The following is a 5525-nucleotide window of genomic DNA, read 5'->3' as shown; positions in this document are numbered from 1 at the left end:
CGCATCTTAGCATTTTGTTCGGCTTAGGGCTTCGGAACTAGTTGTGAAAGTACAACATCATCCGATTTTTTCGAAAATTTTATGAGCGTGTTTAGATCTTCGAGGCGATCATGTCATCGGGCGGCACGAAGAAATGCAAGTCGTTTCGGCCGGGATCGGGGCTCTTGAAAACTTTTTGAAAAAGTTATTGTTCATTAGTGAAGATCGGGGGCAAATGAACTCGAATCACTTCGACGGCATCCGTAAAGTTTGAGATTTGCTTGAAATTTAACGAGCGTGTTTAGTGCTTCAAGGCAATCATGATGGTGGGTAATACGAAGAAATTTGAGTCGTTCCAGGCGGGTTCGGTCCTTTTGTAAAGTTTGAAAAAAAGTTATCGTTTGTTAGTGAAGATGGGGGGCAAACGAAATCGAATCATTTCGTGGCACCCGCTAACATGATTGCCTCGAAGTTCTGCACAAGCTAGTAGATTTTTGGGCCAAACAATTTCACTTCGCATCTAACCATTTTGTTCGGCCTAGGATGTCGGTCCTAGTTGTGAAAGTACAACCGCATCCAATTTGTCCGAAATTTAACGAGCGTGTTCAGTGCTTCGACGCGATCATGTCAGCGGGTGGCACGAAGAAATTTGAGCCGTTCCGAACGGGATCGGGGCTCTTGTAAACTTTCAAAAAAAGTTATTGTTCGTTAGTGAAGTTGGGGTGGCAAACGAACTCGAATCACTTTGTGCCATCCGTCGACATGATTGCCTCGAAGTTCTGCAAAGGCTTGTAAATTTTTGGGCCAAACAATTTCGCTTCGCATCTGACCATTTTGTTCGGCCTAGGGCTTCGGTCCTAGTTGTGAAAATACAACCTTGTCCGTTTTGCCCAAAATTTTACGAGCGTGTTTAGTGCTTCGAGGCGATCATGATGGCGGGTGGCACGAAGAAATTTGAGTCGTTCGAGGAGGGATCGAGCCTCTTGTAAACTTTGAAAAGAAGTTATCGTTTGTCAATGAATATGGGGGGCAAACGAACTCGAATCACGTCGTGGCACCCGCCGACATGATTGCCTTGAAGTTCTACACATGCTCGTAAATTTTCGGGCCGAACAATTTCACTTCGCATCTGACCATTTTGTTCGGCCTAGAGCTTCGGTCCTAGTTGTGAAAGTACATCCACATCCAATTTGCCCGAAATTTTACGAGCGTGTTCAGTGCTTCAAGGCAATCCTGTCAGCTGGTGGCACGAACAACTTCGAGTCCTTCCTGCCGGGATCGGGGCTTTTGTAAACTTTCTGAAAAAATTATCGTTTCTTATTGAAGGTGGGGGGCAAACGAACTCGAATCACTTTTGACTAAACAATTTCGCTTCGTATCTGATCATTTTGTTCGGCCTAGGGCATTGGTCCTAGTTATGAAAGTACAACATCATCCGATTTTTCCGAAATTTTATGAGTGTGTTCAGTTCTTCGAGGCGATCATGTCGACGGGCGGCACGAAGAACTGCAAGTTGTTCCGACCGGAATCGGGGCTCTTGTAAACTTTTGGAAAAAGTTATTGTTCGTTAGTGAAGATTGGGGGCAAACGAACTCGAATCACTTCGAAGGACCCGCCGACATGATTGCTTCAAATTTCTGCACAAGCTCGTAAATTTTCGGGCCAAACAATGTCGGTTCGCACCTGACCATTTTGCTCAGCCTAGTGCTTCGGTCTGCTTTGTGAAAGTACAACACCATCCGATTTTTGTGAACTTTTACGAGCGTGTTCAGTTCTTCGAGGCGATCATGTCGACGGGTGGCACGAAGAAATGTAAGTCGTTCCGGCCTGGATCGGGGATCTTGTAAACTTTGAGAAAAAGTTATCGTTCGTTATTGAAGATCGGGGGCAAACAAACACGAATCATTTCGTGGCTCTCGCCAACATGATTGCCTCGAAGTTCTGTACAAGCTCGTAAATTTTCGGGCCAAACAATTTCGCTTCGCACCTGACCATTTTGTTTAGCCTAAGGCTTCGGTCTTCTTAGTGAAAGTACAACATCATCCGATTTTTTTGAAATTTTACGAGCGTGTTCAGTTCTTCGAGGCGATCATGTCGACCGGTGGGGCGAAGAAATGTAAGTCATTCTGACCGGGATCGGGGCTCTTGTAAACTTTGAGAAAAAGTTATCATTCGTTAGTGAAGATTGGGGGCAAACGAACATGAATCATTTCGTGGCTCCCGCCGACTTGATTGCCTCAAAGTTCTGCACAAGCTCGTAAATTTTCAGGCCAAACAATTTCGCTTCGCAATTGACCATTTTGTTCAGCCTAGGGCTTCGGTCTCAATAGTGAAAGTACAACATCATTCAGTTTTTTCGAACTTTTACGAGCGTGTTCAGTTGTTGGAGGCGATCATGTCGACGGGTGGCATAAAGAACTTCAAGTCGTTCTGGCCGGGATCGATGCTCTTGTAAACTTTCAGAAAAAGTTATCGTTCGTTAGTGAAGACGGGAGGCAAACGAACTGAAATCAGTTCGTGGCACCCGCCGATTTTTTTCGGGCCAAACAATTTCGCTTCGCATCTGACCATTTTTTTCGGCCTAGGACGTCGGTCCTAGATGTGAAAGGACAACCTCATCCGATTTGCCCAAAATTTATCGTGCGTGGTCAGTGCTTCGACGCGATCATGTCGGCGGGTGGCACGAAGAAGTTTGAGTCGTTCCGGGCGGGATGGGGTCTCGTAAACTTTCATTAAAAGTTATCATTTGTTAGTGAAGATGGGAGGCAAATGAACTCGAATCAGTACGTGGCACCCGCTGACATGATTGCCTCGAGGTTCTGCACAAGCTTGTAAATTTTCGGGCCTAACAATTTTGCTTCGCATCTAAACATTTTGTTTGGCCTAGGACGTCGGTCCTAGTTGTGAAAGTACAACCTCAACCGATTTGCTTGAAATTTAATGAGCATGTTCAGTGCTTCGAGGCGATCATGTCGGCGGGCGGCACGAAGAAATTTGAGCCGTTCCGAACGGGATCGGGTTTCTTGTAAACTTTCAGAAAAAGTTATTGTTCATTAGTGAAGTTGGGGCGGCAAACGAACTCGAATCACTTCGTGCCATCCGTCGACATGATTGCCTCGAAGTTCTGCACAGGCTTGTAAATTTTCAGGCTAAACAATTTTGCTCCGCATCTGACCATTTTGTTCGGCCAAGGGTTTCGATCCTAGTTGTGAAAGTACAACCTCGTCCGATTTGCCCGAAATTTTTACGAGCGTGTTTAGTGCTACGAGGCGATCATGATGGCGGGTGGCACGAAGAAATTTGAGTCGTTCTAGGTGGGATCGGACCTCTTGTAAACTTTGAGAAAAAGTTATCGTTTGTTAGTGAAGATGGGGGGCAAACGAACTCGAATCACTTCGTGGCACCCGCCGACATGATTGCCTTGAAGTTCTACACATGCTCGTAAATTTTCGGGCCGAACAATTTCGCTTCGCATCTGACCATTTTGTTCGGCCTAGAGCTTCGGTCCTAGTTGTGAAAGTATAACCACATCCAATTTGCCCGAAATTTTACGAGTGTGTTTAGTGCTTCGAGGCGATCATGTCAGCGGGTGGCACGAAAAACTTCGAGTCCTTCCTGCCGGGATTGGGGCTCTTGTAAACTTTCTGAAAAAGTTATCGTTCGTTATTGAAGGTGGGGGGCAAACGAACTCGAATCACTTCGTGGCACCCACCCACATGATTGCCTCAAAGTTCTGCACAAGCTCATAAATTTTCGGACCAAACAATTTTGCTTCACATCTGACCATTTTGTTCGGCCTAGGGCATTGGTCCTAGTTGTGAAAGTACAATATCATCCGAAGAAATGCAAGTCGTTTTGGCCGGGATCGGGGCTCTTGTAAACTTTTAGAAAGAGTTATTGTTCGTTAGTGAAGATCGGGGGCAAACAAACTGGAATCACTTCGAAGGACACGCCGACTTGATTGCTTCGAATTTCTGCTCAAGCTCGTAAATTTTTGGGCCAAACAATGTCACTTCGCTCCTGACCATTTTGTTCAGCCTTGGGCTTCGGTCTTCTTAGTTAAAGTACAACGCCATCCGATTTTTCTGAAATTTTACGAGCGTATTCAGTTCTTTGAGGCGATTATGTCGATGGGTGGCAGGAAGAAATTCAAGTCGTTCCGACCGTGATCGGGGCTCTTGTAAACTTTCAAAAAAAGTTATCATTCGTTAGTGAAGATGGGGGGGCAAACGAACTCGAATCAATTCGTGGCACCCGCCGTCATGATTGCCTCGAAGTTCTGTATATGCTTGTAAATTTTCGGGCCAAACAATTTTACTTCGTATCTAACCATTTTTTGTAACCTAGGGCTTCGGTCTTAGTTATGAAAGTAAAAACTCGTCCGATTTATTCAAAATTTTACGAGCGTGTTCAGTGCTTCGAGGGGATCATGATGGCGGGTGGCACGAAGAAATTTGAGTCATTCCAGGCGGGATCGGGGCTCTTATAAACTTTCAAAAAAAGTTATCGTTCGTTAGTGAAGATTGGGGGGGCAAACGAAATATAATCACTTCGTGGCACCCGACGACATGATTGCCTCGAAGTTCTGTACAAGCTCGTAAATTTTTAGGCCAAACAATTTCACTTCGAATCTGACCATTTTTTCAGCCTAGGGCTTCGGTCCTAGTTGTGAAAGTACAACCTCGTCCGATTTGCCCGAAATTTTACGAGCGTGTTCAGTGCTTCGAGGCGATCATGTTGGCGGGTGGCACGAAGAAATTTGAGTCGTTCCAGGCGGGATCGGGGCTCTTGTAAACTTTCAGAAAAAGTCATCGTTCGTTAGTGAGGATTGGGGGGCAAACGAACTCGAATCACTTCGTGCCACCCGTTGACATGATTGCCTCAAAGTTCTGCACAAGCTCGTAAATTTCTGGGCCAAACAATTTCGCTTTGCACCTGGCCATTTTGTTCGGCCTAGGGCTTCAGTCATATTAGTGAAAGTACAACATCATCCGATTTTTCTGAAATTTTACGAGCGGTTTTAGTTCTTCGAGGCGATCATCTCGACGGGTGGCACGAAGAAAGTCAAGTCGTTCCGGCCAGGATTGGGGCTCTTGTAAACTTTCAGAAAAAATTATCGTTCGTTATTGACGGTGGGGGGCAAAGAAACTCGAATCACTTTGTGGCACCCATCGACATGATTGCCTCGAAGTTCTGGATAAGCTCGTAAATTTTCGGGCCAAACAATTTCGCTTCGCATCTGACCATTTTGTTCGGCCTAGGGCATTGGTCCTAGTTGTGAAAGTACAACATCATTCGATTTTTTCAAAATTTTTACTAGGGTGTTCAGTTCTTTGAGGCGATCATGTTGACGGGTGGTACGAAGAAATTCAAGTTGTTCCGGCCGGGATCGAGGCTCTTATAAACTTTGAGCAAAAGTTATTGTCCGTTAGTGAAGATGGGGGGCAAATGAACCCGAATCACTTCGTGGCACCCGCCGACATGATTGCCTCAAAGTTCTGCTCAAGCATGTAAAGTTTTGGGTCAAACAATTTCGCTTCGCATCT

Source organism: Corylus avellana, chromosome 4 (assembly GCF_965113065.1).
Source record: "Corylus avellana chromosome 4, dhCorAvel1.hap1.2, whole genome shotgun sequence".
In the NCBI taxonomy this organism is placed as follows: Eukaryota; Viridiplantae; Streptophyta; class Magnoliopsida; order Fagales; family Betulaceae; genus Corylus; species Corylus avellana.
Note: the sequence above shows the minus strand (reverse complement) of the source record.